Raw genomic sequence first — 13,422 nt, forward strand, 5'->3', positions numbered from 1 at the left:
CAATGGGTCATGTGAGTTGAAGCTGAGGATTTTCGCTGTAGGCACTTTAAGTAAGTAAAGAAAACATATTCAGTTACTCTCTTACTTCCATGGTCCAGTTTCTTGAAAACTCCTAATCCCTCTAAATAGCCAGTTATTCCTCGAGCTCTCCATCAAGCTGGGTGAAGTCCAAACTGCATCACAAATGGGGGAAAAGCTCTCTCAAGGATTTGATTTTGGTTTCTCTAGCAAACACACGCAGGGGCCGAGTGGTTTTTTAACAGATTTATTTCTTCCACGTAAAATTCTTTGTGACAATTCCTGTAGCACTCCGAGGTGAAAGAAATCACTCTGGTTTGAAGCCTCTTATCCACGTTCAGGCGATTTCCTGCAGGTGGGGTTGCAGAGGAACACAGGTTTGGGATGTCCAGGTGATTTTTCTTCTAATAAAACCCCACAAAACAGAGGCAGTATGACTCAGGGTGCTTCAGTTCAAATGTAAATTCAGGCAGCATTTCAGGCATCTGCATTTCTGGGCTTCCTGGGATTTAGGAGCCACAGTCCAGACACCACCAGGCAACATAGCGCAAGCAGCTTTAAATGTCTTCCTCCTCCTACAAAAATCCAGCACTGGAAAGCACTAAGTCAGTATAAATTCACTCTACCAATGCAAATGTATTGAAAATGAAGCTGGCATTAACTTGCAGCAGTTTTATGCTGTGTAAGATGTCTTTTGCCCACACCATTGCAGCCTGACCTGGTCCATCATCCTGTCCCCAAAACCAATCCACAGAAGCTCCAAAGCTGACCCTAACCCCGTGCTTTGAGTGCAGAAAGGCAGCCCTGGCTTCACCCCAATCCAAATTTGGCCTGTTAGGTGACCTGGCTGTCCAGAGAGCTGGGATTGACAATGCTGGGAGCGTGGCCTGGACAGCAGCTGAGGGAAGGAAGCCCTGGGGGATGTGAGAAGAGCTGCTCCCCTCTAGGACAGCAGGAGCTCTGCTTTGGAGACCTGTGGGACAAGGGTCTCTTGAGGAATGAATTTGGAGGGCAGGGAAGGCAGTTCTTACAGTGAGAATCACACTGGTGCAACATGGATGGTGCCTTCGAGAGCCAGCCCTGATGCTGAGGACAGGAACCAGGTCACCACTTCCTTGTGCCGGGCTGCATTAGGATGGAAAACAATCACAAAACCAGCTCAGCTCAACAGATGCAAATCCAGTGGCAGACACGGGCTCCAAGCAGGTCAGGAAAACCACAGCGATGGCTTCGCCCCGAGCACGGCCAGGTGGCCCGGGAGGCTCCGAGTGGGTGGGCACCGAGTGAGCCGAGCCCAGCCCGGGGTCCAGGGCACTGCTGGCCAGGGGAGCCTGGCACTGCTGGCCAGGAGAGCCTGGCACTGCTGGACAGGGGAGCCTGGCACTGCTGGACAGGAGAGCCTGGCACTGCTGGACAGGAGAGCCTGGCACTGCTGGCCAGGGAGAGCCTGGCACTGCTGGCCTGGGGAGCCTGGCACTGCTGGCCTGGGGAGCCTGGCACTGCTGGCCAGGGGAGCCTGGCACTGCTGGACAGGAGAGCCTGGCACTGCTGGACAGGAGAGCCTGGCACTGCTGGCCAGGGGAGCCTGGCACTGCTGGACAGGAGAGCCTGGCACTGCTGACCCCGGGGAGCCTGGCACTGCTGGACAGGAGAGCCTGGCACTGCTGGCCCGGGGAGCCTGGCACTGCTGGACAGGAGAGCCTGGCACTGCTGGACTGGGGAGCCTGGCACTGCTGGCCAGGGAGAGCCTGGCACTGCTGGCCAGGGGAGCCTGGCACTGCTGGCCAGGGAGAGCCTGGCACTGCTGGACTGGGGAGCCTGGCACTGCTGGCCAGGAGAGCCTGGCACTGCTGGCCTGGGGAGCCTGGCACTGCTGGCCAGGAGAGCCTGGCACTGCTGGCCAGGGGAGCCTGGCACTGCTGGCCAGGGAGAGCCTGGCACTGCTGGACTGGGGAGCCTGGCACTGCTGGCCTGGGGAGCCTGGCACTGCTGGACTGGGAGAGCCTGGCACTGCTGGACTGGGGAGCCTGGCACTGCTGGCCAGGGAGAGCCTGGCACTGCTGGACAGGGGAGCCTGGCACTGCTGGACAGGGGAGCCTGGCACTGCTGGACTGGGGAGCCTGGCACTGCTGGCCTGGGGAGCCTGCCACGCCGTCCCCAGCGCTCCGAGCTCGGGTTGGGCTGGATGCTGGACTGGATGCTGGGCTGGGTGCTGGGCTGGATGCTGGGCTGGATGATGGGCTGGATGCTGGGCTGGATGCTGGGCTGGATGCTGGGCTGGATGATGGGCTGGGTGCTGGGCTGGATGATGGGCTGGATGCTGGGCTGGATGCTGGGCTGGATGCTGGGCTGGATGCTGGGCTGGGTGCTGGGCTGGGTGCTGGGCTGGATGATGGGCTGGGTGCTGAGCTGGATGATGGGCTGGGTGCTGGTCTGGGTGCTGGTCTGGGTGCTGGGCTGGATGATGGGCTGGATGATGGGCTGGATGCTGAGCTGGCTGCTGGGCTGGGTGCTGGGCTGGCTGCTGGGCTGGGTGCTGGGCTGGGTGCTGGGCTGGGTGCTGGGCTGGATGCGTTTCCCGGTTTCCCCCAGCCCGTGCCCAGGCGGCCGCAGAGCCGGAGTAGCCCGAGGGGAGCTTTGGCAGCAGAGGCAGAGCGATGAAGCGCTGCTCTTGTGTAAACACGGAGCACAGCAGCTAAAGTGCTCTTCTGTCAGCGTAGCTTATCCCGGCAGCCTCCTGCCAAAGGGATCCTCGCTCCTTTCCGCCGGGCTGTGAGTCTGCCCCGCTGCGGCTGGGAGATGCTCACAGCGGCACCGAGCTGGGCACGGGGGCTGCTCCCCGTTCCCAAACCTCTGAGATGTTCCCTGGTGGGATCAGGTTCCAGGGGCTGCTCCCCGTTCCCAAACCTCTGAGATGTTCCCTGGTGGGGACAGGCTCCAGGGGCTGCTCCCTGCTCCCAAACCTCTGAGATGTTCCCTGGTGGGGACAGGGACCAGGGGCTGCTCCCCGTTCCCAAACCTCTGAGATGTTCCCTGGTGGGGACAGGGACCAGGAGCTGCTCCCCGTTCCCAAATCACTGCGGTGTTCCCTGGTGGAATCAGGTTCCAGGGGCTGCTCCCAGTTCCCAAACCTCTGCGGTGTTCTGCTGCAGACACGAACCAGGTGCTGTTCCCTGTTCCCAAATTTCTGCAGGGCTCCCTGCTGAGTACAGGGATCACCTGCTCTGCCCCAGACATCACCAAAGCCACCACAGTGGCCAGGGACATAGGGCCAGGATTGCCCAGGCTCCTTGTCCATGCCCAGGGCAGCGGCTGCCCCTGTGCCCGTGGCTCGTTCCAGCACAGCCAGCCGAGCCTCTCCGAGCCCTCAGTGCCTTCTGCAGCCCAAAGCTGGCCCTGCTTAATAACAGAGGGGTGTGGGTGGTCACAGGGAGGTTTCCCAGTGCATGGAGGGAGGGATGAGTTCACTCCTCTGCTGCCACAGCCTTTGCCCAGTGCTGGTTTGCTGGGACGCTGAGTAGAAGAGCCCCACGCTGTCGATTGTCTGTATAAAACTGCACTAACTGGGAGGGGAAGAGTTTGAGCACTCTCCTTCTTAAATCCTGAGCCCTCCCTCCCTAAAAAGCTCCCTCAGGTTCTCAGGAGACTGTGAGACTCAGGAGACTCAGGAGCTGTGCCCGTGGTGTGTGGTGAGGATCCTGTTTGCACACAAGCAGGGGAGGAGAATTTACATCCCCAGTAGCCCCAGACTGAAAACCTGCCAGGCCCTGCTTGCCTTCAGCAGCCCTGCACTCCCCACACGTCAGCAGCACCCTGTCCTCCTGCCCCAAAAGCTCTGGGCTGGGGTGTTTCCTTGTTTAGAGCAGGGCAGCAGGAAGCAGGGACATGTAAAGCATATCTACGAGCTACAAAACCTCCAGCTCACCCTGCCCCTGCCCCAAGCTGCCCAGAGGTGACCTGGGAGCTCCGGGAGCCCTCTCCATGCCTGGGACACCAATTGCCTCTGGAGCAGACATGGAGCAGTGGCTGGAGGCTTCCCAAACCCGTGAGACATCCAGGGACAGCCCTGCTCCCTGCAGATGTGCCCAAAGCACCTTGCCCAGCATGGGATGGCACCGAGGCAAGGCTGATTCTGTCCCTGGGACACCAATTGCCTCTGGAACAGACATGGAGCAGTGGCTGGAGGCTTCCCAAACCCGTGAGACATCCAGGGACAGCCCTGCTCCCTGCAGATGTGGCCAGAGCACCTTGCCCAGCGTGGGATGGCACCGAGGCAAGGCTGACTCTGAGCCTGGCCTCATCCCATCCCTGGGACATGGAAAAGCCCTGGGTGCAGGCTGTGCCCTGTGTGGGCTGAGCAGGAGGCTCTGGGCAGGCTCCCCACGCACGCCTCGAGGCTGCAGCCTCAGCACAGTCTCCACCTGCACCATGCAATTGCTGCTCCTTGTAATTTTCCCCCAGCTGGTGCCATTGCAAATGCCATCCTTATCTGCCTAAGTACAGCTCCTCTCCCCAGTCCTTTGCAGTGTCATACAGCAATTTGTTACATAAGCTCATTACGTTTTTTTTTTTTTTAATGTATCTATGTTAATAGGCGCATAAATATGGAAATCTTAATTTCAGACCTGTCTCTGAAAAGCATGAGCTGGGAAACTGGTCTGGGAAAAAGCAAACACGGCCCAGGAGTGCCCAGGGATTTATGCAGGGTTTGGTGATGGATGGAGCAGGAGTTGTGCTCCTCACTGATCATCACCTGTGACCCTTTAAAAGCTCCTTCTCAACTGAGAACCTTCAGTTGCTTTGCCCTGTTCTTCCCACCCTCAGCAATGCTGCTATTTTTATCTCTATTATTTTTCTCTCTTATCACAGGTGGACTATTAGCACAAATAAAAGGACTCTGGTTCTCCAAAGTAAACAGAGACGTTGGCTGCAGCCCAAGGATCTCCAGTGAACAACCTGCAAAGTGCATTTAAAATGGCCCAGCAGAATTCCATGCACATTCATTTTCTGCATCATTTATAACAGTAAATACTATTGCAGGTGTGTTCTTGTTTGGCTCCACACCTTTAATTTGGTGATTTAACACAGGACAACATTTCCACACCTCGTGACCCTTCCCTGCAAGGATCCTGAGAGGAAAGGAGCTCTCAGGCCAGGCTCCTCTGCTCCTTCCCTCCAGGACAGCTTCCCCAGGAGCAGCTCTGCACCCACTCCACAGGCACTGGGGCAGCTCTGTGCCCCACCAGACACTCAGGGCCTGCAGATGAAGCTCACTTTGATTAGTGCCATGGATTTGGCTGCCCCTGTGCTGCCAGGAGATGCCAAATCCTGTCTGGAGGCGTGCAGGGGCCAGATGAGCCCACACTGGAGCAAAGTGGCTCAGTGTCACGATGGTTTACAAGGGCTCAGCTGGCTGGGGTGGTGCTGGGGGTGTGCTAGAGCAGGGCAGAGCCCTGTGCTGGTGTCACAGCCTGTCCCCAGATCAGCAGGGATAAATCCCTGTGTCCCTGCACTCCCGGGGGGCTGGATGGGGCAGCAGTGCCCGGATCCACTGGCACTGCACGTGGCCTCAGGCTGCCCTTTCGTGGAGCACCAACAGCCCAGCCCTGCCAAAAAGGGACTGGGAGGCTTCTTCCCATCCTCCTTTCTTTGAGCTCTCTCAGCAGCAGCACTGTCAGAGCCCAGCACATCCCTGGGCTGCCCTGGCTGTCCCAGACCCTGCAGGGGCTCAGAGACCCTGGCACCGAGTCACAAACACCTGTGGATTCCATTTTAGCCCGTGGAAAAAACTGCCAACTTTGTATGAGGAATTATAAACCACAAGGGTTTGAGTAGTGTGGTAGTTGAATTAATATAGGGTGAAAAAGTAGAATTTTGGGGCTTTTTTAGACTAGGATTCAGGGGGTACAAGATGGAGGGATTTGGGTGTGTCCTGACCTTCTCCTTGTCCTCCATGTCTTGCTGTGATGGTGGCACTTTTCTGTTGTTTAAGGTACAGACACACTGTCCAACATGAATGATAGATATTGGCACGCTATTGTAAATGTACTACAGGTAGTTTTGGTATAAAATATAAACACTGTCCAAGAGGGCAGACAGAATGCCATGGAGGACTTGCTAGGCAGAGCTCAGCAGGTCAGAGAAAGAATGGTATAGATAAGGAAAATAAACCACCTTGAGAAGCTGATCCTGCACGTTCAGACTCTTTCTTTGGCTGCAGGGCTGGGAAATGAGGAGTTTCACACCCTTGGGGTCATCCCAACACCAAAGACCCCGAGACAGGACCCAGCTCCTGGTCACTCCATGCATTGCTTCTGCTGTGTGAATCTTCTGCTGGATCAGGGAATTAAAGTGGCCTCAGAGGACTCCCATGGGCACCAGCAGGGAGCTGAGCCTTCCAAGCCCCCTTGGCACTTTCAGCTTTGCTTTTCCAGGACATTAAAATACACTTCCCTCTGCCACCACTCTCCCTGCCAGGTAGAGGCCATTCCTGGGCACCGTGTTTGGGAAAAGCCTTCCTCCTCCTGGCACAGCTGGCACTGGAGGCTCCTCTCCTGGGCCATGTCCTCAGCTCTGCATTTCCCAGGAAAATGCTGCCAATGCTCCTCAGCCCCCACCCCTGCACAGGCGCCTGGTGCCATTGTCATGGTTGTGAAATATTGCAAGTTGCTAATTAGGCAATAATGACCAATGGGAAGGGCATGTCCCGCCTGTTAACTGGAGACTCCTGAGCTGGAAGGTCGCTATCAGCCACCCAGGAATTCCTAAAGGATGGAGGAGGAGACAAGCAGACCAAAAAGAGCAAACCCCTCACTTTTTAAAGCAGGGAGGGAGGGCAGGCACCCCAGCCCCAGCCCAGGGCTGCTCTGTTTCCTGCCCCTCTCTTCCAGTTACTCCCATTTCCCAATTCATCTCTGTGCCCATGAAGAAACAGGACATTAAATATTCAAGGATTAGCTCATATTTTTTAATATCTAGCTAAAAGGTGAAGCTGCAATTAGCAATAATGGGCTGCTGCTGGGCCTGTGTGTACTGATCCCTCCCCATTTCTAAGGGGAAGGTTTACACCTACTCCTCTGGCTTCAAACTGGGACATTTCTCCCATCTCACACCGGGTGCTGGCTCTGCTCTCCCTGCCAGGTGACTGCATTTCAGCGCAGTGGCTCCACAGGTTAATTAAACTGCTGTGAATTCCTGCCTTTCCTCAGGGCTGACCCTACAAAAGCCCGTGGTTGTGTTTCTGCAGAGGAGCACCCCTGCTTCGAGACACACACAGCTCCTGGAGCTCTCCAGCCTGGCCCCAGGGGCCAGAGCTCACAGGCCACCTCTGAGGGATGAGCAGCAACAAAAATTAACATCACTGTGCCCTAATTCCCCTCTCAGAACCTGGCAAGTGCTCCCTGCTCCAAATACCAGCAAAGGAGAGCCAGAAGCAGCAAAGGACCTCTCAAACACACATGGGATGGGATCCCCCCGTTTCCCTGGCAGGGAGGATGCTGGTGCTTGGATTTTCACCAAAATCCAATTTTTACCTGAGTCCCTAGCTCAGACAACAGCAAAGGGCCAGAAGGCTGACACTGAGGGGACCCTCCCTCAGTCTTCTAAATCATGGAATCACAGAAGGTTTGGTTGGAAGGGACTTAAAACTCATTTCATTCCACCTCTGCCATGGGCAGGGACACCTTCCACCAGAGCAGGCTGGCCTTGGACACTTCCAGGGATATCTATTATCTGTCTGTCTATCTATCTATCTATCTATCTATCTATCTATCTATCTATCTATTATATATCTAATTATATATTATCGATCTATCATCTATCTATATCTATCTATATATTATCTATTATCGATCTATCATCTATCTATATCTATCTATATATTATCTATTATCTGTATCTATCTATTTATCTATCAATCTATGTATCTATATTTATCTAATTATCTAATTATCTATTATCAATCTAATTATCTATTATCAATCTATCTATCTATCATGTATCTAATTATCTGTTATCTATCCATTATTTATCCATCTATTATTATGTATATATATATCTAACTAATTATCTATAATCTATCTATCTATTATCTATCCATCTATTATGTATCTGTATCTATCTATCTAATTATCTATTATCTATCTATCTAACCATCCATCCATCCATCCCTCTATCCATCCTTTCAATTCCTCATGGTTGTACCTTGGTAAAAACAGTAAAAATAAGAGAAATCAGAAAAGTAGAAGAGAAGGTGCAGAATTGTCAAAGGCAGATTTTGCTCACTAAGGAGGTGTCCAGAAATATTCACCAGTCCCTGAAGACCTCGAGGGTCACAGCTCTGAGGTGTCTCCAGGTGAGCAGGAGATCACACAGAAGAAGCAGATTTCATGTTCAAGATTAGCTTTAGGCTGAAGAAAAAGTGATAAAATTATAGAGGAAATGTCAGTGGCAAAGCTTTGAACATTCAGACTTTTTTTTTTTTTTAAACAAAAATTAGCTAAAAGCTCAGCCCACAGTTTGCAGGCTGTTCTTGTTGCCCTGTCCTTGGCAAACCTGCAGGCAGGAAGGATTGCTGCACCTTGCTGGCAGCTACAGGTAGAGCTGGGCAGCACAGGAATTCCACCCTCAGCAGCTCTGGGGAGATGACAGCAGCCAAAAGGAATATGGAAGAATGAACCATTCAAGCAAACAGATTTCTTTTTAATGTATTATTTCCTATTCCTTTGGCCCAAGGGATGCTCTGAACATCCCTGCCTAATCCTCAGTGTATCCAAATGGTGCCAGCTCACCTCACCTGGATGCAGGCACGGGGCAGGGTGTTCCTCTCCTTCCCTGTCCAGCTTCTTCTCCCATCCCACAGAGAGCAGGAAAGTCCTGTTATCCTGTCTGGTGAACCCTGATTATTTCCTGTGAACGTTCAAGCCAATCATGATACGTTGGGCCCACAAGTACCAGAACATGAGAGGCTTTTCTGGAACACTTCTTGGGGCTCAAACCCTGCTCACTTTTTTGCCCCAGGTGATATCCTTCCCTTGGTTGGGGTGTTAAACCAGCAGCACCAGTGGCAGAATGAAAGGACCTGTTATTCTCCAGTGCAAGGAGGTTTTCCCATTCTTCACAAGCAGCAGAAAGCCCTCAAAACTTATCAGGAATCACACAAAGCAGGATTTATATGCAGTCTAGATTGATGAGCCATGTTATGCTACCTTTTAAAAAATCCCAAAGCTGTCCACACCCAGCACAAATCAGGGGAATAAAGGCTTTTAACAGACAGTCCCTGAATTCTTTAAAAAATATTCCATCCTGCCTCTACAAAAGGTTGGTGAGGAATTTACAAACGTCCTAATCCCCCCCTAATCCTTTAAAACGCCGAGCTGTGATCACAGATGCTGCTTGGTGATTATGTGTCTTCAAGGGCTTGTTTGGATACTTATTTGAGAGACACCAACTCACTTTTGTCATAGAAATTCAGCGTGGCTCTGATATGTTTTTGTTGCACATTCTTCTGAAAAGAAACCCCTGGGAAAGGTGAGCCAGCCTCACCCCGTGCCACTGCCACAGATTTTGGGGACAACCAGAGCTCCTCTCCATGCGTGAGCTCAGGTAGCTCAAGGCCAGGGAGGCTGCAAGGGGAGGATGCTCCTCTCCTTCCTCCCACCCTCAGCTGCTTCTTCTTTGCAAGTGGGGAGAGCAATGGCTCATCTCATTCTAAAAAACATTTCAAGTTCTACCCAGAGGAAGCTGCAGAGAAGGCACAGTGTGTTATTACCCTGGTGGTGCCTTCAGCAAGCTCTTAATGGAGACTTTGGCTGTTTTGTGTGTGATATTTCTGCGTGCACAGATATCCAGGGCAGAGCCGACTTTTAACTCCTCATATGTGTTTAATTAGAGTTGCATTTTTAATCCTTTTAATTTGTATCTCTTTCTTAATAACCTCAGCTTGGCAAGGGTTGAAAAGGAAGAAGTGTCATTTGAATATTGGGTAAAACTTGGTAACAGCTGAGCAGATTGTTTAGCAAAAAGGTTTCAGAATGTTCTTTAAAGACTGTGGGTAGCAGTTGTAGCTAAGCCGAGGTTTGCATCCTTTGGGAATAATTTCAGAACAGCTTAATAAAAATACTCAGGAGCTCAATATATCATCTCAGGTATGGGGTGTTTAGCAAGTGTTATTTGCCTGTAATCTCCAGACAGGTAAGATCACAGCAACTTCGATTTTTGCAGCACAGTTCTGAAATCTCAGTGCAATCACATCATAAATTCATATTTAACTTTTGCACCAAAGGAGAAAAAGTCATTGCAGACTACTGCAATCCCTGCTGAGGAAAGGAAACATGCTCAGAGGTTAAAAATCCTATGGGAATGCTCCAAGGTGAATGAGTGAAAACAGCTTCAATAATCTTTAAGTCTTGAACCCAGCTCTGATGGGGAGGAATGAACCCATTTCACAAGGACTTGCTCCTTTGCTTCAGATAAATCTGAAATTTTATCTCAGAAAAAAAACCAAAACCAAAACAAACCTCTCATTAAATACAGGAGAACGTGAAAAGATGAACAGATAAAATCAGCAAATACAGTTGCAAATGCCACCACAAATTTTACCCAACACTGTGGATGGATCTCAAACCTCTGAGCCAGCCCAGACTCCTCAGGCAGGTGATTTCTGCTTTAGAAGAAACAAGACAAAGAGATCATGCAAAAAAATCAGATAAAACCCCCGTGACTTTCAGAGTGACACTTGGGTGTCTTACATGGCATAATCTCCTCTCGGCAGTTTTGCTGCACCATCAAAATCCAACATTCTGGTGTTAAAAATGAGCACTCTGGGCAGTGCCTGTGCCCTTCAAATGCAGGTTTGCTGTTTCTGACCAGCTGCTAATAGAGGCCAGCTCTCAGTGTGCTCCACTCTGGTGATTCCTCAGCCTCTTCCCAGTTTATTTTTCTTTGCTGTCCTGCACAGGCTGTTTGGAAAAGGCCCATGAAGCCCTGAGCTGCTCTAGCTGGCTGCAAAGTGGAGATTTCAAAAAAGGCCAAGTGTTAAAGCAAGAGCTTAATTTGTGCTCTGGCAAAACACAGCATCCTTATCCTCAGGACAACTCTCAGCCAGGCAGCAGCAGCACCAGCTCACCAACCACCTGATTTTCCATTTCTGAAGATGTCAGGAAATAGCCCAGCTCACAGCCAATCCCCAGCCTGTGGCAAGCACATTTCTCTCCCTCTCAGGATTTTTCATAGAGGTGCACAGAGAGAAATGAAAGAAAAAACAATTTCTATTTCTACTCCTTGTGTTTCCTATGTGGAATGTGTTTGGAGAATTGTTTCCCTAGGGTGAGTGCTGGGTTGGATTCTGGTGAGGATTGTTTGAGCCTGGTGGCCAACCCAACCCACCTGGGGCTGGACTCTCAGAGAGGGTCACGAGTTGTGGGAGTTAAAGCAGTATGTAGTTTTAGTATTCTCCTTTTATATAGTATATGAATGTATTTTAGCATAGTTATAATAAAGAAATCATTCAGCCTTCTGAACTGAGTCAGACATTGCCATTTCTTCCCATTGGGTTCGCCTGCATTTACAATACCAACCCAAGCTGCTGCCCCAGCCGTGCTCACCTCTCCCTCAGGAGCTCCAATTCAGCAGGAATTCTGCTGGCTGCAGCTGCAGCAGGCTCCCTGCTCCTTTCAGCAGCATTCCTTCCCTGCAGGAGCCCGTGCCCACACTCCAATTCAATGGAAAGGCAAGTCCCTGCACGAAACTCGGTGCAGCTGTTGCATATCTGCATGAAGTGATCTCCAGCAGTTGTGTGAGCAGCAGGTCTGCCCTGCTCTGCTCTGCTCTGCTCTGCCTGCTCCCATTCTGCCCCGGATTGTTGTGGCCATGCAGCTCTGGGATGTTTTGAAATCAAGAATGGTTTTGCTCTGGTCAAGCCTCTTGCTCAACGCCGCTCCGTGCCTGTGCTGTCCGTGGGGATGGCTCCTGCTGGGGGTGATGTGGTGCTTCCCAGAAGGCACCAGAGTTCTCAGACAAAATTTTCATCATTCCTTTTGTCCATGCCATCGCTCGGTTGTTTTCACACGGATCATTTTCTGACTGGGAAGCAGGAATAATCCCCGTGATGGTGAATTCACCTCAGCAGCGAGGGCTGAGTGGAAGCAGAGTTTTCTTCCACCCTGCCAGGAAAAACTCACTAATGTGACCCTGGGAATCCAGCTGTCGAGGAGAACCTCTGCTCAAAGAGGTGGATTTTCACATTTATTTGCACATTTTCACACCAGCCTGCTCCTGGGCTGGTGGATATCCTCCCTTGGGAGGTGGCGTGGTGCCATCTGATGCCCTTGTTGGGCATCGCCTCGTTGGGGTGCAAAGTAAAGCCTGACAGACACAAAATGCCCCCTTGGCACGTGCAGGGGGCTCAGAGGGGTGTCCTGCCTTTCTGTGGCTGGGTGGGGAGGGTTTGTTTGGTCCTGCTGGGGTGGAACAGCAGAGGATTCCATCTCTGTGGCTCTTTGGAGGGCAGCAGTTATCCCCAGGGCTATTCCCAAGGGAAGCATCCAGAGCAAGGGAAAACAGAGTGCAAGGATGCCCTGCAGCACCCTGGAGTCAGGACCTGTCCTTTCTGCTCCTCACCTTTCCCACTGCACCTCCAAAATGCTGCAGCTACCCACCCCTGTTGGCACACAAATTCTGGGAATGCCCACCTGCCTTGAACTCCTTTCCTCTCAATCCTTTTTGGAGTGATGGTGAAGCCAAGAGCATCAGCTGCCCCTCAGTGAGGTGTGGTGGCACCTGTGAGGGAGGAATCAGGAGGGGATGGCATTGATTAGCTCACCCAGCCAGCAGTGCCCAAACCCTGCCTTTTCTTAATGTTTCAGTAATTTTTTAAAACAAGGATGGTGCCACCTCTGTTTGCCCAGACCTCAAACACCAAGGGAAGGCTGAAGGAAAATTCAGCAGCCTGTACCAAGCCCAGTGGGCAACGCAAGGAACGTGACAAGAGCAGAGCAAATGCCACCCAAATTCATGGGCTGAGATTCTCCTCCAGTGCCAGCAGCTCCCCTGGGTGCCAGCCCCACAGCAGCCAGATCATTGTGCCATCTTCTCCCAAAATCCTGCCCTGCCTTTGATATGGTAATCCTGCATAAGGCAAATTCTCCCATTAGAATAAAGTCCATTCTGGTCTCCCTGCAATCTGCATGATCCAGTTCAAAGTTAAATTAAAAATCCCAACCTGTGTGAATGTTGCAATGGCATGATGAAATCTGTAAATCTATTTTTAATGTCTTAATGCTGCTCTAGTTGAACGAGGCAAGGTGACTGCTGCATGGCATTTGCTTTACACTTTTTTGGATTCTCATGCACTCATTAAATATTCACTCTGCAGCCTTTGCATTTCCAGTACTGCAGGACCCTAAA

The sequence above is a fragment of the Lonchura striata genome, chromosome 20 (assembly GCF_050655825.1).
Source record: "Lonchura striata isolate lonStrDom1 chromosome 20, ASM5065582v1, whole genome shotgun sequence".
Taxonomy (NCBI): Eukaryota; Metazoa; Chordata; class Aves; order Passeriformes; family Estrildidae; genus Lonchura; species Lonchura striata.